This window comes from Dicentrarchus labrax, unplaced genomic scaffold (genome assembly GCF_905237075.1).
Source record: "Dicentrarchus labrax unplaced genomic scaffold, dlabrax2021, whole genome shotgun sequence".
NCBI lineage: Eukaryota > Metazoa > Chordata > Actinopteri > Moronidae > Dicentrarchus > Dicentrarchus labrax.
Window position 1 is genome coordinate 43,748 of NW_026136955.1, and position 24,064 is coordinate 67,811.

The 24,064-nt window shown below is 40.1% G+C and overlaps 1 pseudogene; it reads left to right on the plus strand.

Annotated features, from left to right (window-relative positions):
• LOC127360849 (scavenger receptor cysteine-rich type 1 protein M130-like) overlaps positions 1 to 24,064 on the plus strand; it is a 61,736-nt pseudogene that overhangs the window by 34,304 nt on the left and 3,368 nt on the right.

A 24,064-nucleotide genomic window follows, 5' to 3' on the forward strand; every position in this document is an offset into this window, starting at 1 on the left:
GCAAAAACAGCATCAAGAGATTTAACATATAAACCAACTTGATTTTACTCTCCATTGTGATATCCTTCCACATTTCCACTAACTGGTGTGTGAAGGTAAAGGTAAACGTGCCGTGGCACACAAAAGGTTGAAAAACACTGGCCTAGGCAAAAGAGCCAAAATGTTTTTCCTCCTGTCATTTGCAGCCACAAATTGCTTGCAAATTGACTTCTTGTCCAGTAAGTCAAGTTTATCCTGATGGACATGACAGACAGCAACATGGTTAAGTCTGTTTTGAGTCATTGTGGACCGGAGCCAAGTTTTGAGCCTGCGGAGGACACTAAAAACTTCTCTCTGCCTCAGAGGATGAAACAGGGACTACCAAAAGCAACCTGACCAGGATTTCCACTTGCCCAAATAGTCTACGTACCTCTACAGGCAATCCACGAATGATCCCTGCAGCCTCTGCACTGTTGCTAAATGAGTAGTTCATGCGAAACATAGAAAGCTGCACTGAAAGTGACTCTCTGTTCAACTCTGGGTATTTCTCAATGACTGCAGCATCAATCTCTCCACTCAGAAGTGTCTCTTCCAACTTTTGCAAAGTCAGCAAGTCATCCTGGTTAAATAGCTCACTGAGCTGTGCATCTACAATATCCAGGACTTTAAAGAAGTCCCCTCTGTAGTGGTCCTTGGCACTTTTAGGCTGATGTGCCTCAGCTCCTTCAATGAAGCGTTTTGGGGGTGGTCTGGTCTGTGGAATGGTAATGGGCTTAACACCTAAAGACTGAACCACAGCTGTCGCCTCTTCAAACAAGTTTTGAAACTTGCCTCATCTCTTTTGGCCTTGAGTGAGGTCCTAACAACTTTGACAGCAGCCCTCATGCCAGCAATGGTTTCAGTTCTCTTCTGAAAAGAGATGTGAGGCATTTAAGCTCACAAATCACTGGTGAGGCAAGGATGAGACCCAAAACTGTTTTGCCTTTCCTAAACTGCCCTAGCAGGCCATTAGCAGTAGATGCAGTATTTGAAGCACCACAAGCCATCTCTTGCAAGCTAGCCAGAACTGACCCATACTGTAACAAAACAGCTGTGATGGCTTTGCCCCGTATTGTCCATCTCGTGGGACACAGGGGTTTTATTGCACTGCATGATGGATTCTCTGCATGTGCTATTGCTGCATGGATCGCCTTAAACTTCCCTGAATGAGACAAAAGGACTCCAAGCTGGTTGACCCAATCCAATGAGTCTCTGATCAGAACAGAGGCTAAGCAAGCTTTCTGTGTGATTAAATTAGTACAGTGAGCCCCACAATGAACGTAAAGTGCTAGTGGCTGCTCTTGTTTTATCAGTGCCTGTGCACCAGCATGCTTCCCAGCCATATAAGCTGCCCCGTCATAAGTTTGACCTCGTAAACCATGCCTTGGTAAGTTTAATCTCAGCAGCACATCTTTAACTACTCCAGCAAGGCTTTTTCCTGTTGTATCAGAAACAGAATACAAACCAATGAACTCTTCATGGGGCTTCAGGTCATTGTCAACATAACGCAGGCAAATACTTTCTTGTTCTTGCCTGGAAATGTCTTGTGTTCCATCCATAATAACTGCATACTGAAGAACTGGTAGATCTCTGATTGTATCAGCTATTCCACTAACAATAATGTTGCTCATTGTAGACAGAATTTCATTCTGGATCTGTGGACTGATGTAATCTTTCTAGGACCTCTGCAACCATTTGGCTAAAAGGACATCATCCTCTGCCTTGTCTTTCAAGAGTTGATAAAAATTACTGTTTTCATCCTCATGTCCTCTCAAGGCCTGTCCCTGTCGTGCCAAATATTTGATTGAACTCACAATTTTCCCCAGACAGTGTCTGTTGTCTGCTTGTTGATTTGCCAAAGCACTGGACAACTGTGCATTTACAGGGTGATTTTCTTGTGCAGTCACAGAGACAGCATGATGGAGTGTATGACTACATTCATGTGCTTTAAATTTTTCAATAGCTTTTTTCCAATTTTTGAATCTAGAAGTGATAAAGGCGGGCTCTGATTTTACAGCAAATGGTGTGAGTTTGTCCTGGGAAATTCTCATGCAATAAAAACACAAAACCTCCTTCCGCACTGCATCATAATGTAGCCAGGGAAAGTCCTTGTACCACCGCTCTTGGAAGGAGAGAGTTCTGTTAGACAGGACTTGAGTGTCAATACATTTTGGGTGTGGCTGATATGACTCTGTCCTCTGTCCCCTGACTTCAGTGTCTGTCAGCTGTCTGTCCCTGCTCTGAACACCCTAAAAGGAAAACAGTCACAATGTCACACAATGCGACGAGACTGCAGTTACTACAAGCACCCTAACCCTTTAAGGTTAGGTGAATAAGGTACAGAAAAATACTGATGGGAAAGCTAGTGCAATATTAAAATCATGTTTGTTATATTATTGTTTAAGTTAAACCGTGTTCACTTCTTATCATGTTCAAACCTTCCTCTCATGATCAACCAACTAAAATCACTTCACCCTTCATATAGCACCTACCTGCAACTCTGCAGTGCTGGCTCTCCCTGCATCACCCTTACCACTGTTAGTGTCCAGCTGAACTTCATCTGATCTCTAATATGAAAGCAGTGGAGATGAATAAGGTATAGAAAAACACTGATGGGAATGTCAAGAACAAGCGAAAAACACAGACAGACTAACTCCTTTCTAGATGTGGGAGATGTGTAACGTTACTCGTTTTCAATTTAGGGTTAAGTTAATAGAAAAATCATGTTCTTTTACAATCATCTTAAATACTGTTTTTAGTGTCAAATCGCTTTTGTCCGTTACGTTACTGGAAAGTCCGCCATATTTTCGGCAGCCAACGGCTAGTACCGTTAATAGTAACAACGTTAACCCAGCAAGAGTGTACTAACGTTAGTTAGATGTTGAATCACAACATCAGCTTAACATCAACAAGTCTAACATTAGACAGAAAATATAATTATCCTCCTGGACAAAATTATTACCAACTCACATTTCCTTTCTTTCTTTTCTTCCCCATTAGAGAGAAATCACTTAAACTGAGCTGCTGCTGTCTTTTCATCATCTTAACCTCTGACCTGTGGCCAGCTGCAGACTCCCCCGTCCCAAACAGTCTGAGCCGTTGAGGGGGCGGCCGGTGACAAGACACTGTGTGGCGCTTTTAAAATAAAAGCAAGCGAGTTAAAGATTTCAAAATCAAATATTTTTCTCCTCCACGGAATAGTTTTTGGGTGGGACAAATGCGACTGTCTTCAATATTGGAGGGGACACGTCCCCCCGTCCCCCCCAGTTCCTACGCCCTTGCTCGCCTGAAGGCCCTCCTGAGCACAAGGGCTTCCTCATCCACCACATCTCGCAACAATGGGCAGAAAGGAACACACCATTTTGGGCCTTCATATAGGCTATTGGCTCACTTGACTTTACGAGGATTGACCTTTTATTTTTTTATTTAGGATGTGTCATCTTCTTGGAGCTGGGGGAGGAAAGGAGAATAATGATTAATACATTTGTGTTACAGTCAGCATACAGTGTGCATTGAAGGCATAACTCACCTCCCGCTCAAGTTTTTTAGTTCAAGGTCCAATTTTCTAATTGTCCTCTTTTATATATGATTCCAGTGCAAGGTTTTCCATCTTTTTCTTCTTGTACTGCATGTGTATATCTGCCAGTTGTATTTGGCGCCAGAGGTGGTTGGCATACAACTGTCTGATAGCTTGTGAGTTCTGTAAACACATGACAATTAGCACAGCGGGAATTTTGCACGATGCAGTGTCCTTCCATTAATACTTATGGAGAGAATTCTGTTCCTTTATTATTCAATCAAATAGAATATATTTGAAACAAAAAAAGAGATTTGAAAGCAAAAAAGAGTAAGTGGCAAATTTTTGAGATGGAAACAGAACAGGTTGCAATTGAAAAAAAAAATATGAGAGAACATATTTCTTCAACTTCAATCAAAACTAATGTTTGTAAGTAAAAACATAGGACCATTTTGCGTCCTCTTTGCTTGCAAGTTCAAAAGTTTTGCTTGCGAATTCGCCACGTGTGTTTGTTGACATTAGAACAGCTGTAGAGAACGGGAGCCGGGAGGAGTAGCGGCAGCCCGCTACACAGTGGAAACTGGCACCGCGTTCAGCGGTAGTTTAGTAATCCACGGTAGTACTGTTGTGTAGGAACCGTGACGTTTTGGCACCGCGAGTACCATGCAACACTAAATGTTTCAATCACAGCCCTACGTTGTATACGCCTCCCTGTAATTCACTCACTCATTAGGCTACTCTGCTCAGGCCGTGACTAGCAGAGACAACCATGTTGCTGCTAATCAGTGTGCTTGCAGCAGCAGAGCATTATAATTCATTACTTGTGTTGTTGTTGTTGTTGTTGTTGTGAATGTACGGCAGGCTGTAGCCAACGATATATAGCGCAATTCATTACTTATGGGAAACGTTTCAAGAGCAACAGGCTTCTCCAAGCAGCACAGCACAATGGAGAAGTGGGTGTAATGCGGAAGACGTAGCCAGGTCAAACCAACCAATAGAAACTCTTCTCTCGTCCACCAGCGTAGGCCCCGCCCATCAAGTGCAGTTGAATTCGCAAACAAAACTTTAGAACTTGCAAGCAAAGAGGACGCAAAATGGTCGTATGTTTTTACTTACAAACATTAGTTTTGATTGAAGTTGAAGAAATATGTTCTCTCATATTTTTTTTTCAATTGCAACCTTTCAGTACCTTTTCATGCCACAGCAGACTGCAGGGGGAAAAACAGGTTGCACTACACAACTCTGCAGGGGCTCCATAAGGGAGGGCTACGGCATCAAATAAAGTTAAATAAATACAGAAAAACAAGTCCCCAACGTGGAATACAAATAATGAGAAAATACATTGACAATAAAACAGTGATAATACTTAATAAAATACAGTTGTGAGTAATGGTAATGGCTACTGGAAGCATTCCACTCTGCTACACTGACAATTAGCTACGGGATTAAATGAACAAAATCACTCAAATAGATCCACTGTGAACTTGCCAATACACGCTGAAACGTCCTTGTGGCAAAATTTCTGTTTGGTCCTATGAACTTTCAATTATGTTACATACTGATCTTAATCATTATTTCATATAATTGACCTCATTTTCTTCTAGTATCAAGCTCACATTTCCTCTGTGAAAACACTCCTTTACATTTGCCGGCTTGTTGTAATTTAATCCGATCTCATTTGCCACGTCATGGTCAATACAACCTCAGTATGGCATTATTGTACAATCATTTACTTCCAGCTATATGTTCCTGTTACATATTACATATTTTAAGTGATCCCCTGCTGTCTGGTACGGTAGGATTGAAGCATTTTTACCTGGTTCGTTGTTCCTTTCTCATTCTTTTCTATTGTTTTGGGGGTTCCCTATACTAATCACAGCTCCACCAACCCCCTCAAATACGATGACTTTATGATGGGGTCTAATCGCTAAAGACTTTTCACATTTCTCCTCTTCACTGAGCACATATCATCTAAATATATTTGTCCACTCCAAAATAAGGTCTTTCCTGATTGAAAGGTTGTGAGATGTAACAAGAAGCAGGATTGAATCAAAGTTGGCAGTTATCCTCAACAAAGTAGTTCAAACACAGCAGCTCTATTTCTCTGCTACAAAGGAAATATGACAGTAATGATCCCAGCACCATTGGTAAATACCCACACTGAAACAGCAGCTGCACTTTCCTTAAAAACACTAGGGGTGTCCTGCAGGTGTCGCTGTTGAAGCATTTTAATCACAATTTGAATGATGGATTTTCTCCAAAGCAGAGAGAAACCTTAATTCATGAATGATAATTGTTTGTTTGGTAATTATTTATTTCAACCAGTTACTCTTTTTATAGTTTTATTTCCCTCTTTCCTCTCAACAATAGAGGAGGAACAACCTGGATGTGTTTCATTTTTGTGTATTTCAGGCCAATGTGTGTGTGAAATGTAAAAATAAGTGTAAACATCTTATTTCGATAAACAGATTAATTAACTTCTTTTTCTAGTTCTTTTAGATTTTCTGGATCGTTGTAGAAACAGATTTTTATTCTGGGTTACAGATCTTCTCAGTCTTTTCTCTCTCTCTATTATCTGTCCAGACTCTGTCAGGCTGGTGGATGGGACTAGTCCGTGCTCAGGCAGACTGGAGGTGAAGTCTGACCAGTCTAACCAGTGGTGGTCCTCAGTGTGTGAAGATGACTTTGACCAGCAGGATGCAGAGGTGGTCTGTAGGGAGCTGGGCTGTGGGGCTCCTTCAGTCCTCCAGGGGGCGCTCTATGGAGAAGTGGAGGCTCCAATGTGGACCAAAGAGTTCCAGTGTGGAGGCCATGAGTCTGCTCTCCTGGACTGTAGAAGCTCAGGCTCAGCTAGAAACACCTGCTCACCTGGAAAAGCTGTTGGACTCACCTGCTCAGGTAGAAGAGGAGCTGCAGCTCTGATTGGTTCATTTCTGTTCTGATGAAACTCACTTTATTCTTTTACTGATGACTCTCTTGTTTCTGTTCAGAGTCTGAGGAGGTCAGGTTGTTGGGAGGAGACAGTCGCTGTGCAGGAACACTGGAGCTGAAACATAATGGAGACTGGAGACCAGTGGATGGCTTCGGTAGGACCCTGAAGGAAGCAAATGTTGTCTGTAGAAATCTGGACTGTGGTTCTGCTGTTTCTGTAGGAGAGAGAAAGGAGTCTTCAGACAGACCTGTGTGGTTGATCAACTCTGACTGTGTTCAGTCTGGATCTTCTCTGAGGGAGTGTGCAACATCAGTTTCCTCTTCCTCCATCCTGAATCTCACCTGTTCAGGTAAGCCCATCAGTGACATCATCAATGACATGTTGACACACACACACACACACACACACACACACCTGTAGTGATCCCAGTTCACCTCCTGGGCTCTGCCGAGGTCTCTTGAGCAAGGCACTGAAGCCCTAACTGCTTGGAGCAGCGACTGTGTGGCAGCCTCATCACTCTGACATCTGTCCACTAATGCATGTGTCCAGGTCCTGTGTGTGCATCAGTGGCTGCTGACTCAAACATTGTGGAGGACAGGAGGAAAACCAACCCACAGCATCGTGTTATTTTACACTAGTTGGCAGATTATCTCTACTTTCTTCTGTTCAATAACAATGAAACAGTAAATCAATGGCTTCCAAGAGTTCTTAAAAACAACATCATTGTATTCACTGCTGTTGTTTCCAGATGAACCCTACAGGCCTAATGAAGCTCAGTGTAAGTTCAATCAGGAAGACCTTCTCATTATGCCTCATTCATTCACAATTCTCTCCCTCTCTTTTCTAATCAGCCATGGCCATTTACTCTTTCAGTTAATCCAATCAGATTTAGCCACAATCTCCTCCAGCCAATCATGTTGCTGCTGTTAAACTTTAAATCTGGTCTTTTCTCTGCTGCTTTCAGCTGTCATTTCTGTACAAATGTGATTTTGATTCATCAGCTCAAATTATATTCAATGTTAAGATAACGACGGAGAGAGGCTGATCAAACCATTACTGCACCACATCAAGTCTATATTTTAGCAGTGGGCCCAGTCATGATAATACTTAATAATATACAGTTGTGAGTAATGGTAATGGCTACTGGAAGCATTCCACTCTGCTACACTGACAATTAGCTACGGGATTAAATGAACAAAATCACTCAAATAGATCCACTGTGAACTTGCCAATACACGCTGAAACGTCCTTGTGGCAAAATTAAAAAGTTGAATGGAAGTGCTGTCCTAGTTCTTTGGTTCATGAAATTATTCCCAGGCCACACAGACCAATAATTGAATGGAAATTTACTAGTAGCCTATTTTATTTCAGTAAGCCCAACTCTCTATTTAAATCAAGATTTTTTGATCACTGATTTGCTGAAACATTTTCCTCTACCTTAAGCTTGTTACAATTATGTTCCCCTTTCTGTCAGCCATGATTTTGTACCTTTAAAATTAAACAAAGGTCCACATTTATCACCTTAAGGACCTTTTTCGTGCCTTAGACGGGACTTTTGTAACAAATGTACCTTTGGGTACAGAAATTATTCCCCTATTTCTCTGTGTGCAGGACCTCGACCCAACAAACTCACTGTTTTCAGTTTGGTTGTCGGATCCTAACTTTTGTTTGCCATCTCTGACTTTAATTTCTGTTTAGTTGTCAGACGTTAAGTTCTGTTTTCCATTTTATTTAAGTTGGTGTTGTTCGGTCTTATGACCTTTTATTAGGTTCCACATGCTACACCTATGGTCTCCCTGACCTCATGCAACAAATCTGCATTTTCAGTTTGTCACTGCTGACTTTAATTTCTACTTGGTATTATGATATTTTATATTTCTGTTTGGTCCTATGAACTTTCCATTATGTTACATACTGATCTTAATCATTATTTCATATAATTGACCTCATTTTCTTCTAGTATCAAGCTCACATTTCCTCTGTGAGAACACTCCTTTACATTTGCCGGCTTGTTGTAATTTAGTCCGATCTCATTTGCCACGTCATGGTCAATACAACCTCAGTATGGCATTATTGTACAATCATTTACTTCCAGCTATATGTTCCTGTTACATATTACATATTTTAAGTGATCCCTGCTGTCTGGTACGGTAGGATTGAAGCATTTTTACCTGGTTCGTTGTTCCTTTCTCATTCTTTTCTATTCTTTTGGGGGTTCCCTATACTAATCACAGCTCCACCAACCCCCTCAAATACGATGACTTTACGATGGGGTCTAATCGCCAAAGACTTTTACATTTCTAATCTTCACTGAGCACATATCATCTAAATATATTTGTCCACTCCAAAATAAGGTCTTTCCTTATTGAAAGGTTGTGAGATGTAACAAGAAGCAGGATTGAATCAAAGTTGGCAGTTATCCTCAACAAAGTAGTTCAAACACAGCAGCTCTATTTCTCTGCTACAAAGGAAATATGACAGTAATGATCCCAGCACCATTGGTAAATACCCACACTGAAACAGCAGCTGCACTTTCCTTAAAAACACTAGGGGTGTCCTGCAGGTGTCGCTGTTAAAGCATTTTAATCACAATTTGAATGATGGATTTTCTCCAAAGCAGAGAGAAACCTTAATTCATGAATGATAATTGTTTGTTTGGTAATTATTTATTTCAACCAGTTACTCTTTTTATAGTTTTATTTCACTCTCCTCTCAACAATAGAGGAGGAACAACCTGGATGTGTTTCATGTTTGTGTATTCCAGGCCAATGTGTGTGTGAAATGTAAAAATAAGAAGAGTGTAAACATCTAATTTCGATAAACATATTAATAAACTTCTTCTTCTTCTATTCTTTTACATTTTCTTGATCGTTGTAGAAACAGATTTTTATTCTGGGTTACAGATCTTCTCAGTCTTTCTCTCGCTATTTTATCTTCTATTATCCGTCCAGACTCTGTCAGGCTGGTGGATGGGACTAGTCTGTGCTCAGGCAGACTGGAGGTGAAGTCTGACCAGTCTAACCAGTGGTGGTCCTCAGTGTGTGAAGATGACTTTGACCAGCAGGATGCAGAGGTGGTCTGTAGGGAGCTCGGCTGTGGGGCTACTTCAGTCCTCCAGGGGGCGCTCTATGGAGAAGTGGAGGCTCCAATGTGGACCAAAGAGTTCCAGTGTGGAGGCCATGAGTCTGCTCTCCTGGACTGTAGAAGCTCAGGCTCAGCTAGAAACACCTGCTCACCTGGAAAAGCTGTTGGACTCACCTGCTCAGGTAGAAGAGGAGCTGCAGCTCTGATTGGTTCATTTCTGTTCTGATGAAACTCACTTTATTCTTTTACTGATGACTCTCTTGTTTCTGTTCAGATTCTGTCAGGTTGGTGGGAGGAGACAGTCGCTGTGCAGGATCACTGGAGCTGAGACATAAAGGAGACAGGAGACCAGTGATTGGCTTATTCTGGACCCTGAAGGAAGCAAATGTTGTCTGTAGAAATCTGGACTGTGGTTCTGCTGTTTCTGTAGAACACACAAAGGAGTCCTCAGACAGACCTGTGTGGGTGATCATCTCTGACTGTGTTCAGTCTGGATCTTCTCTGAGGAAGTGTGCATTATCAGATTCCTCTTCCTACATCCTGAATCTCACCTGTTCAGGTAAGCCCATCAGTGACATCATCTAACATCATATATGACATCCTGAAGTCAGAAGTGGGCTGGTCTGTCTGTCTGTCTGTCTGTCTGTCTGTCTGTCTGCTCCATGTCTCTTACTGATATCAGTCCAGTGACATTCACATCATCAATGCGACCTTTCATCATCTCATCTCATTTACAGACCTGCTGGTTCGGCCCAACATCTCTGTGTCCTCCTCCACGTACGGGGTCTCTGAGGCCCAGCAGCAGGAGTTTCGGGTGCTCAGGGGCTCCAACTTCACCATCAGCTGCTCCATCCAGCCACAGTACCCAGGAGGCTCCTTCCAGCTCACCTTCACCTCCTCCAACACAACGCACAACTACACCCAGCCAGCTGTCAATCACTCTGCCCACTTCCTGTTTCCTGCTGCAGAGCCCGCCCACCAAGGAAACTACAGCTGTGTTTATCACGTCTATGTTTTCTCTCATAACTTCTCCTCTGAGAGCCGTCTGCTCTCTCTCACTGTCTCAGGTAAGCTGAAGCAGAGAAACTGTCTCACTGACTGTTTACATGCAGCTTTGGAAAGATGATCAGCTGACAACAGAGACTACTGTCATTGTGTTACACATGTCATATAGTGTCCAAACTTATATAAGTGTGTAAATGTCAACAGCAAACAACATACTGTAGGACAGATCATGTTTGGTTACTGACTGAGGTATTTCACTGTTCACCATATTTACAGAGTAAACACAATTTGCTGTGATTTAATTGCAATAAACGGATCAAAAAGATGCTGAAATAACTACATAAGCTCAAGTTATTTAGTCGGGTCTGTCTGCAAGACCACAAGCAAATAACTTTTGAAATGTTTGTTTTCTGAATGGAGTTTGGTTGATCGGGGCTATGCTAACTTAGTTTGGAGAACAATGCAGACAGGATGTGTGGTCAGATAACAGTTCACTGAACAGATTCTGGGAGAAAACACCTTGTGATGTGATGACTGTCCATGTGTTTGATCAGATCCATCAGTTCATCATCACTTCATCAGAGTGGTCCTCCTGCTGCTGACTCTGCTGTTGGTGAACACTGCCCTCTGTTGCTGCTGTAAGGTACTGACACTGTCTGTTGTTTAGAGGACTGACTGAAATGAAGCACTCTGTCTGTTTATTGAACTGAAGAGGGGACTCATGCTGTCGTGTCTCTCCAGGCCTGCAGGGGGCAGAAGCCGGGCAGACAGGAGAACATTGAGCTAGATGATTATAACCTGGGTGTTCCTGCAGCTGGAGGAGGGCCGACTGAAGAGGAAGGAGCTCAGGGAGCAGAGTAGGTCCTCCAAGGAGCTCCTCTCACATCCACATGGATTTCACAGCTGACACACAGCCATCAGCTCAGTCAAGGATTTTACATTTTTATCCTCATGTTGTCTGGAATTATTATATCACATTATATTTTTATTACTCTGAGCATGAAAAGACCAAAACCAACCCTGTTTGTTCCTATTGAAGACGTAACTCTTTAAAAACACCTCACAAATATTGAAAGCAGAGATACTGAGCTCTCGGGCTGTAAAGATTTACACATTCAGAAATCAGTTTTAACGTTATAGATTCGACGACATCGGTACACTGACCCCTGGATCGATCTGAATGTACCATGAACCGGTCGATGGTCCGATTCTAAAGTTATGAAGACCCAGGCTGGTCGGGGATTTGGGAGTCATTTTGGAACAATGTTGGCCCAGTGATGTTATCTATTCAGTTAAAATCAAAGTGAAACACTGTCATATATCCTCTGAATCTGGTGTTACAATACTCGATCACATTTGGTGACGTTTGAACAACTGAATCCTGAGATAAGAGCAGAAACCTGTTCAGGACCACCTGCTGTTGGATCTGTAGATCTGGACCACATCCAGGGTTGGTGGAACAAATCTGCTGCGATTGGGAGAATCTGTTTAAAAAGATTACAGTGAATTAACAAAGTCATGTAGTTAGAGAACAGAGAACAATATTAAAGGTCAGAGGCTGTTTGACACCACTTTCATCCTGTTAATGAGATATCAACTTTATAACTTTACTTTAGCGCTCCCTTGTGGTTGACATGGGTTTTTATTTATCTTGTGAGCAAGATTTCCTCCTCCAGGACTTTGAAAATGTCATATTTGTATCGTAGATGGTTCGACAGCAGGACCACATTCAGCTCAAATCTGGGAACAAATAATCAGAATAATTGAACTGGGAGCAAAAATATGAGTTGTTAAAACTTATTTGATCTTTAAATCAAGAATTTTCATTATTTTTATACAGTTATTAAGAATCTTCATTTTGTTTCAGGATTTTACTTATTTTCAGAAAGATTTTGGTTATTTTTTTAACATTAAGGATTTTTGCTAATTTTAGTAATCAAGGATTTTGCTTATTTGAACTATTCTGTATTTTGATTCTTTTAGTAATTCAGGATTTTGTTTATTTCATAAACTTTTTTTATACATGATTTTGCTTATTTTGTACCAGTGTTATTTAATTGTGTGATTAAGAATTTTTCTTACATTTATAATTAAGGATTTTTGCTCATTTTTTTACAGTTACAGATTTGCTTATTTCTTACCAATTCATCTTGATTCTATGTTGTATGAATTTAACCAACTTTTGTAGATAATGATTTTGCTTACTTTTGTAATTACAGATTTTGTTTATTTTGTATGAATTTTACTAAATGTTGTGATCAGGGATTTTGTTTATTTGGTACAAATGTAGTTTAAAGGTCCAGAGTGAAACATTGAGGAGGATCTATTGTCACAAATGGAATATATTATTCATAGGTATGTTTTCATCAGTGTTTAATCACCTGAAAATAAGAATCGTTGTGCTTTTGTTACCTTAGAATGAGACGTTTTTATCTACAGAGGGAGCGGGTCCTCTTCTGGTGGAGTCCGCCATGTTCCTACGGTAGCCCAGAACGGACAAACCAAACACTGACTCTAGATAAGAGAGTTTGCATTTCCCCAGCCAACGTAGGTTCCCCTACACACTTGGAAGGCGAGCTGTATTCAGTTGGTTGCATTCTCCAACTTCACCATTAGATGTCACTAAATCCCTTCACACTGGACCTTTAAGGATTTTGCTCATTTCATAAGAGTTTTACTGTGATTAAAGCTCGGGTAGATAACGTTAGACAAAGATCCACGTGAAAACATAAATCCCACCTGTTCCCTTCAGGCCTCCCTCCAAAACCACTCCCTGAAAACACATGAACACATAGTGGCCGACTGCTGCATCATTAACAATCATTTCATTCAGACTGAATCCAATCACTGGCTGAGCTCATTACAGCAGCCACAGAGACCAGATTGTCTCTCAGAGCATTTTATTAATTCATTGTTGTCGGGATGTAAAAGAATTTCAACAAATACAACAAAAGATTCCTCTGAAATACCTACCCTAGCTTTAAGGATGTTGGTTAGTTTTACAATTAAGAATTTTACTTATTTTGTGTGAATTTTGTTTGTGTTTGTTTATTTTACTTATTTCTTATGTCATCAATTTTGTTAACGTTCTTGATTAAGGATTTTGCTTATTTTTGCCTATTTTGTATGGAGGCCCTTAGGGGGACATGGGTTTACTTTTGTGTCCCTGTGATAAATATTTGGAGTGTAAAAAAGCTCTTTAAAGTAAAACCCAAGGGTCATCGTTGTTTGGGAAATATCAAACCAAAGCTACGGAGAGTTTCACAGAGTTTCATTCTGACCTTGGACTCAAACATAAAGACATTACGTCAGAGTTCGACTACTTTTTCCACCGAGAATATCTCCCTTTCACCAACAGTCCTCTTCGGCTGTCTTTCACTGATTTGAAAACCATGACTAGAACCAAGCACTGACGTAATGTCTCAGCTGTGAGCCTCTCCATTGCTTTGGTTTGCTGCTTCCAGAAGTTATTTTTTAACAAATATTTCTCTATGCAAAAGTATTTTTTTCTCCCCCAATGTCCCTTAAGGGCTGCCGTAATTTTGTAACTAAGGATTTTGCTTATTTCATACAGATTTTGTTGAACCCCTCGTGACTAACGACTAAATACAGAAATGGCTGAATCTCAAAAACTATAAGGAGTTATATCAAATACTTGGTACCATTGGATTCAACTTCAGTTAAAGCTGCAGTCCGTGTACGTCGGGGAGTGCCGCGGCCGCATTATGAGCCAGTATATCACACGTAAATCAGATGAAGATTACTGTACAAAGCTTACTTCCTGTTTCCAGTAGGTGGCACTGTGACTTTGACTGAACTTTGTCAAGTAAATGTTTTCAGGCCAAGAATCTCATCAAACACATGAAATTTGAATATTGCAAAAAGCCGTGCAAAATTGCACATTAAATTCGAAATGGCCGACTTCCTGTTGGGTTTGGGGCATGGCTCCAAGAGGCTTTTTTGTACGTTTGGTCGTGATACATGTGCGTACCGATTTTCATACATTCCGGTAACACATGCCGCGGGGGGCTGCAGTTTAACGGGTGCTGTGGAGCCATTATATGAGATGGAATGACACGTACATTTTCACTAACACCAACTTTTGTGCCACATTTCATAACTTCAGTTAAGACAAATAATAATTCCCTCAGCGGTCGCTGCTCGGGCCCCAATAATATGTACTTTGATCCAGAGCCAATCTGATATTTAATAAATGTTTTACTTATTCTTGTGATTTTTCAAAATAAAATGACCTTTGTCTACCTATTGGGCAAAATGAATATGTGAAATCAAACATTTGGATTTTGCTGTGTGCAGCCACATGTCTCCACAGTTTCCACTGCAGATTTTGTGTTTCCACCTCGAACAGAAAGTATTCTGTGGAGCTTTTCCTTAAAATATAATCGTTAGTCGTTAGTTGGTTACGGATTCAGGTTATTTCATAGATGACTGTAATGCAGGGGTCTCAAACTCACACTGTCTTGGGGCCACTGTTGGTATTGTTATCTCCGGGTCAACGTTCAAGTAAGAAAGTGTAATATTCTGAAACTGTTTCCATTACTACAAACAATGCAAACAGCAGTTTCTATACAGTTTTATATCATTCTTGTTGTTTGCAGTCAAATGAGCTTTTCCATTATTGTGTTTTTATTGTAATTGTATATGAAGTGGTAGTTTAAATTGATGTGAAATAACCAGAAAAAATATATTTTTAAACTGATTATCTTATCAGTCAGATTATATTATAGTTTCGACATCATGTCTGGGGCCAGAGGGGAGGGGGTGGAGGGCCAGAAATGGGCCCCGGGCCGGCAGTTTGAGACCCCTGCTGTAATGAATGTATCACAATCATCTACTATGTTAAAAACCATTTGGAGAATCAATTCATTGTAGATTTTGTATTGTACATCAGCTGTTTGGAGAGTTGCTGCATATGAGTGTAATATACTTACTAGTTTTAATGGAATTGGTACAATTAACTTCATTTACCCAAGTTATCTTCACAATAAATACTTGAGTCAAATCAAATATTGTTAATGATCAAATTGTTTGAGTTAATAGACTTAAATGATTAAAGGCAGTCGGTGTCCTCAAACAGTTTGAGTTGAAGTAACTCATTATGTTTTACAGTGAGACTAAATATAATATGAAAAACTCTTTCCAGCCAAACAGTTCGACCCGTGTTGAATATTTCTTCAAATTTTCTGCTCAGGCGAGCCCAGAGAACACTTCCACCAAAGGAAATTCAAAGTTTTAGTTGTGGGCACAAATGTGTTAATGATTCATGAGTGCACTCTGGATGTATTAACACTTTACAAACACTAGATGGCGGCAGTGTCCAAGAGTTGAGCAATAAGAGACACTTTAATTTATCTTCCCCATTTAAACTTTGACATTATTTCTTTTTTAAAACACAGATTTCTTGTCTTTCTTTAGAGTAACTGTAGTTAATACTCTAAACTAATGACTGCACCATCCTAAAAGAGGAGTGAAGAAAGCAGAGTGAGATAAGGACGGAGGTTTTTATGGACACACTCTCTCTGCATGAATGTTCAAGGAATAATAGATAGATATGTCAGAAATATATCACCATCAATTATCAGCTGCTTAAAAAGTCAACAGTAAAAACATGTTTTATCTGCAATAAAATGATATTTGGTCTAAAATGTTGCCTATAATTTACATTATTCTACTTTTACCCCGGAGCTGTGGGTCCCTGTGGACCCCTCATTTCTCCCTCTCTCATGTATTATTTAGGGATTAGTTTGGTCAACAAACTAACCTGAAGTCCAAAAACAGTAAAGTGCAGAGTAATGTGTATGAATATAAAGGGGTAGATATGAATATGCTGTATAGAGTATGAACATGTGCAGCAGCACGTAAACACAACATAAACTGAACTAATAAACCTTAAACTAGATTTGAACTCTTTAAACAGGAGCTCAAAGATGATGTAATAACACAGGAGTCCCCTCAGGGCCTCTCAGTTCACTATATTGTGCACACACTGTTCACTAACACATATGCAGTTCATCCAATTACCACAGACTAATTGCCACATAGTAAACCCGGAGCCTTCGGAGCCCCTGAAGGTCTGAGGACCCAGTTGGTGATTCAGCTCCTATTTTACTTGATCCACAAATGTGACTTTTAAAGGACTTTAGTTCCACTGTAGAAAAGTTTTTAAGGACTCAAGAAGTTAAAAAGAAACTTTACAGTACATCAGCACCAAAGTCTTTTCACAATAAACTCCCCCACAACAATGTGAGGAGCAGATTTCCAACTCAGTCCCTCCATCCAGTGCACCTCGCGGTGGCGCGCCTTGCTGCGGGGATTTACTCTCGTTACTGTAATTGCAGAGCCGTTTCTTGCTATATGCGGACTATGCGGCTGCATAGGGCCCCCGCAGCCACCAGGGGGCCCCCAAAACTGCAAGTTGTAAGTGACGTCTGCCGGGGTGATTGACAGCCGCCCACCTTCCACTGAAGTGATGAGAATAACGGATGACGCTCATTACAACGTCATCGAAACGTACTTATGCGTCTGGTGCAGAGAAACGACCACAGGATCAAGGTAAGGCATTTGATGTGGGGTGGAGGGGGACACATAATGCCAACTTCTGAACAAGTTAGTTTGTTACTTTTGTCATGCTGGTTAGTTCAGCTATCCTCAGATAAATGTGAGCTACCTCAGATAACGGGCTATGATTGATTGTATGTAAATAAAGTCAGCTTTATCCAGAGTTTGATTTACAAAAAGGCTCAAATAAATGTGTCCTAAGCATAGACCTGTGCTACTATTGTATAAATAAAACCAAATATTATCAGACTGATTATTGTTACTTTTAGTAGTAGCAGTGGATTATTCATATAGCACTATGAATTTTAAATGATCACTGTGCTATAAAATATTATCCAATTCTTTGCTCTATTGTATTTTTATTTACTGTGGTTTGGTTACTGGACAAATCTGCTGACTTAGTTGAATTCCCCTTGCCAAATGTATTAGAATATTTATTGTGACAATGTAGTTTACTAATTTGAACAAACCTGTATATTTAAAGTGTCCTGTGCTGCATAGGACTGCTAGTTGTCCACTTTGTAATGCACTGCAAGATATATGCAAACATATTCCCTTTATATCATATGGTGCTCATCACTCATTTACCTTCATTTTTATTAATGAACTAGTATAATGTGGAGATAAACACAGAAAAAACTGGTAGATGCTTAAACAGGGACGCTGCATATTGTAATGTTTAATATAAAAACAGATTCAGAATGTTTTGCATAGTGCAACACAGCTGCAGTTATATGATATGAATATTTGCTTCTGATTGCTAAGGAGCTTTGTCTTTGCAGGAGCAATTTTGAAATACTTCCAGTTCAAGGAGAGCCAGGGGGACCTTCATCAGCTTCTGACCAGCAAGCAGCAGGACCATCAGCAACTGCTCCTGACATTTATTAATGTACTCTAGCCTGCTTTCCTCTTAAAATGTAACAGACTGCTGCATCGTCACAGAATATATGAAACAGTTAGGAATCTCTACCTCAGAGTTTGAAAAAATAGGGGCCCCAAATTAGTATCTCGTATAGGGCCCCCAAACAGCTAGAAACGGCCCTGCTGTACACCTGAATATGAGACAGGTGCGTCGGTGCAACTTGAAAACAATGATTTTATTTCTGACTCCCCTGATGGTGCCAAGTCCTGACAACCAGCTCCTGTTCAAACTAAATTGCAAGTTCTAAGTAACTAAGTAACTTTTACTCTGAGTACATTTTAAATGAGCTACTTTTTACTTTTACTTGAGTAGATTTTTTGGTACTCTTTCCACCCCTGCCAGTTTCACCATAAATCAGTCACATAGTTGGTGGTGTGTGCCTTAGTGCCGTAAAGCGTTACACACTCGTTCCGACCCGCAGACCAAAGTTCCACAGTGCAAGAACAGGAGTACAGAGGAAGCATCACCCTGTTACAGTCAGTGTAACATCAGCATGATTCTGAAGCTGATGTGAGGAGGAAAAGTTACATAATGGGCTTTAAGTCAATAATAATAATAATAATAATAATAATAATAATAATAATAATGACACTGTATTATTATCAGGCACTTGTGTTAAAGACTCTAACTGTGTCTGTTTTATAACTACTGTGACAGAGTCAATCAGATATACTCCAGTAAAGCTCCACCTCTTCCTGTACGCAGACAGACACTGAGGACAGCACATGTGAGACATCAGAGCAGACAGCAGACAGAAGGGCAGAGAGACGCTCTACCTGGACGTGGATCACCTGTTGGTGCTGTTGCTGTTGCTGTGGAGCTCAGGTAGGACTCTGCTTTAAAGATGGTGAAATATTTGTGTTGGATGTTGGAGTAACATACGAAGGCTTCATTAGAAAAACAGATATCTCCATTTTGATTCTTGTGAGTGCAATCCAGGGATTATCAATCAAACTGCTGTTGGTTGATTCATTTCAAGAATGGCTTTAATCTGTTGTTGCAAATGAACTCTTCACACACACACACACACACACACACACACACACACACACACACACACACACACACACACACACACACACACACACACATCATATCAATGCAAAGGAAGACAAAAAGGAAAACACTGTAAGATTGTACACAGTAAAGTTTTAATGTTTTAATTCTATTTTTAGTCAGTTATAATTATTTTCTTCAGCAACATAAATACTAGTAACAGAGTATTTGTACACTGTGGTATTAGTACTTTTACTGCAGTAAAAGATGTGAGTACTTCTTCCATCACTGCTCAACAGGAGAAAACTGATAAAGTGCAACAACTTAATGTTTCCTCAGAGTCACTTTTCCTCAGGTTTTCCTCTAATCGAAGCTTTCTGACTCTGCAGGGATCAAAGGTCAACTTCACTAAATCATCATAACTAATAAATAAAAGCCAAATATTCAGACGGACAAGCAAACTGCTCACATGTGGTTTGGATCACCATAGCAACACACAGGAAGAGTGACGGCTCATTCTGCTCAGAAAGACCATAGATATTGATCTGCTGATTGGCAGCCAGATAGAGCGATCGGTTCCTGTACGCAGTTAAACAGTGGGTGGGACTATTAGCCTACATACAGAAAATAACATTAATAGAATTATAATCATGATGGTATTTTTAAATAATGTTTTACCAATCTTAGAGACTTAATAGGCTTCTTTCTTTGACAGATTGAGTGTTTTCTTGTCTCTGACGCTCACTGCGTCGGCTTAGCAACAGTTGTCATGCAGTATCATTACACAGACGCACTCAACATGAGGAAGTTACACTCTGCTAGGATTTCACAACTTCACATAGATACACATCTTCTTCATGAGCACAAGAGCATTTAATACAACAGTCTCCATCCCAGAGCAGTGAGAGATTGGATGCTGCAGAACGGAGGGAACCTAAAACAACACACTGTGTTTTGTTCATTATTTTGTTCTTCCAAAACTCTCCCAGTGACTTTCCACACTTTTTATATTCAACTAAACAAAAAGTCACAATCCAAGTTTGCCATGTAGTTTTGCATTTGTAAGGATGGGACGCACTGAATGACACAACACCCTGACAAGCATCTGTCAGCTCCTGTGGGAGCGGCTGTCACCAGCTCGTGGTGGACAGCAGCAGCAAGGAGAGCTCTGCTCTGCCCGGGGGATCGAACCAATGACTTTCCACTCACTTCTGTAACCTTTAGGCCACCACCACTGTTTTATTTCATCTGCAGGAAGGTTTTCATTTATTTCGGTTATTTATTGCTTTTTATTTTCTATACGACCTGACGTGTCTATGACCTCCACACAAACACAATATCAAAGTTAGACAAAAAGGAAAACATTGTAAAATTGTTCTCAGTAAAGTTTGAATCCATCAGATTTCCATCAAATCAAAACCAGTTTTTGATTCTATTTTTAGTCATTTTTCCCTGCAACATCCAATAATAATAATAATAATAATAATAATAATAATAATAATAATGACACTGCACCATTATCAGACAGAGAGTCAGTCAGATATACTCCAGTAAAGCTCCACCTCTTCCTGTACGCAGACAGACACTGAGGACAGCACATGTGAGACATCAGAGCAGACAGCATACAGACGGACAGAGAGACGCTCTACCTGGACATGGATCACCTGTTGGTGCTGTTGCTGTTGCTGTGGAGCTCAGGTAGGACTCTGCTTTAAAGATGGTGAAATAAGTGTGTGTCTCTCTCTCTCTCTCTCTCTCTACACACACACACACACACACACACACACACACACTCACATTGATGTATGAAAGGAAGAAAAAAAGGAAAACAGTGTAAAATTGTACAGAGTAAAGTTTTAATCCTTCAGATTTTCATCAAATCAAACCCAGTTTTTAATGAACTTTTTAGTCAATGATTGTTTTTTAGTAATTATCTCTCTGCAATAATTCAGTGGTGTCAGAAGGTGTGTGTAGCTGTGTGTGCGTACTGTCACTGGGAAGTTGTTGCTGAGATATTGACGTTTGTTTTGTTTTTGTTTGTGCGTCTGTGGGGTCAAAGGTCAACTTCACTAAATCATCAGAACTAATAAATATCAGGTAATTAGTGAACACATGTCACATGTCCTGACGCTGACAGCATTAATGTGATAGTAAGAGCTCAGTGTGCTAACGGAACCACAGTCCTGTAATCTGTAATCTGTCAGCAGATTCTGATCAAATGAACATTTATCAGAGGGACAGTGTTTCACAGAAATGCACTTCAGAGAGTTTAACTGCAGGATGTCAACATCACCTTTAATGGACCCATACAAAGAAAGACAACTACTGTGTTGGTGCAATTCATTAAAGTTTACCTATCAAAATGATCAATTATCAAATAATAAGTATAATTTAAATTCATTATAAAGTTCTTCGGGCACCACTTTTAATTTAGGTTAGTCTCATGAAATACACAAAACTTTTTATTTTGGAACTTAATAATTAATAAATAAATTATTACCTACGACCAAAATGACCATCAACAGCTGGTAAGTTGGAGGATGTGGAGCTCTAACTTTATAAGTATAGCACCATTCATACAGTTTAGTGCAGCTCAAAGTGATTCACAGATGATTGATAGGATGATATTAAGACAGAATACAAAAACAATGAAATATAGTCAATTTAAAAATAGAACACAACCATAAAAATTCCAGTCAATACAACAAATGTTCTTTTTTCTCAGGTATACTGATAGTAAATCATTAAAACAAATGAACAATGAAATCCTTGTGCTGGAGTTAGGGTCAGGTATATTCAAGGACTCAACATTGTATGATTAGTAGTGGTGGGACTTGATTAAATAATAATAATCTAATTAATTAGAGGCTTTGTAATTAATTAATCTCAATTAATAGCATATCAATATTTGAGACGAGAAGCAACATTTTTCAATTGAAATGGATTTTGGTATATGACTGAATCAATGACTAGACACATAAATGAGCTTAAACAACAAAATCGTGTTTATTTTCATCACTGACTGTTAACATAAAGTGCAATATGAATAAAGAATTTTATGATTGCATTGTTCACAAGGCACAAACTTAAATTCAAGTTAGCTATATTCAAGCTTTTTCAGGACTTTTTGTAAACTTTCTATGTCTTCAACACACTGCCTGCTTGAACTAGGAGCGTGGTCTGTGCTAGCTGCAACATGTTTGGCATTGAGGTGGTAGCGGAGGCTGGAAGTGCTCCGGTGATGGGCAAATTCTTTCTTGCACAATTTGCACACACTTGTACAACGAGCAACGTTCTGCGCTGTTTGGAGTGCAAAAATAAATTGTGATTAAATGCGTTATTTTTTTGTCACGTAATTTTTTCTGTAATTAATTATTTGTAATTAACGCAATAAAGTCCCAGTAGGAAAATATAAATAAAAATTAAAAACACTATGTACAAGAAAAAAAAAACGTAAGAATCCACAAACAACAGATAACACAAATAGTAGCAGCAGTTGCACATGGGCAATAGATTGATTATATAGTTAGATTGATATCTCCAGGTGTACAAGTGTGTCCAATTGTGTTCAGTTGTTGACAAGTTTATCCTTGTTAAGGCCTTCAGGTGTGTCGGGTTTGTGATTATTCAGGTGTTTTAATGTGTTCTTGAGTTTTCAGGTGAATGTGTTGTTTCTGAGCTCCAAGAAACTTGGATCGACTGTCCTCTTTTCAAAATGCTGCTTCATACTGATGAGTATTTTCTGATTTTCTCCTCAGCACTGCAGACTGAAGGAACACCCAACTCAGCAGGTAAATAGAGAAAGAAAAGAGAAGTAAAGAATCGTCTTTGTGTGGAGAGCAAAGATTGTGGAGTACCTGAGCAGAAGGAACAGAATAGATGAATCTGCAGATGATGATGTTGTTTTATTGTTTGAAAGTGTTTAAAAATGGATACCAAGTGTTCCAGTGTATTCAGTGTCAGTGTATTGGGAGCTGTTGGACTCACCTGCTCAGGTAGAAGAGGAGCTGCAGCTCTGATTGGTTCATTTCTGTTCTGATGAAACTCACTTTATTCTTTTACTGATGACTCTCTTGTTTCTGTTCAGAGTCTGAGGAGTTCAGGTTGGTGGGAGGAGACAGTCGTTGTGCAGGAACACTGGAGGGGAAACATAAAGGAGACTGGAGACCAGTGAGGGGCTTCGGCTGGAACATGAAGGAAGCAAATGTTGTCTGTAGAAATCTGGACTGTGGTTCTGCTGTTTCTGTAGTAGAGAGAAAGGAGTCTTCAGTCAGACCTGTTTGGAGGATCATCTCTAACTGTGTTCAGTCTGGATCTTCTCTGAGGGAGTGTGCAAGATCAGATTCCTCTTCCTACATCCTGAATCTCATCTGTTCCGGTAAGCCCATCAGTGACATCATCAACGACATCATTAATGACAGTAATGCACCCATGTTGACACACACACAGACACACACAGTATGTTTTGTTGCCTTAAACCTTCCATCGTGTATCAATGCCAGTATACCACCAACAAACAAATCACAGCAATATGTTTTCACTTCTGAAATTTTCACCGTGCATCAATACCAGTAGCCTACAAAACCAAATCAACACAGTCAGGTACAAGCTGTCCTCACATACCGATCAGTTCCCAGAAAATTCCTCAATGTCTCCAATCAGCGTCCCTCGTCACTGCCAAGCCTACATGCAGCTGGCCTCTGCGTTCAGCAGGGCTTCACAGGGCGCTCATCACCTTTCGTCTCTGTTGCAACAGCTCTCTGGTCTAATGAGGTACTGCTGGAGCAACATGGCATTCTGTACCTTTATGTGGCAAAACCACTTAAATTCAATGTTTTTTAGCCTTTATTTATTCAGGGAAGGTTCACTGAGAGGAAGCCACTGTTACACATTCATACCTGGAAGCTGCCCAGTAGAAGCACCAGCCCATGAGGCACTGAAACATCTGCGCTGCACCCTTGAGGCCGAAAGGCATCCGTAGGAATTTGAAAAGGCCGAAGGGTGTGATGAC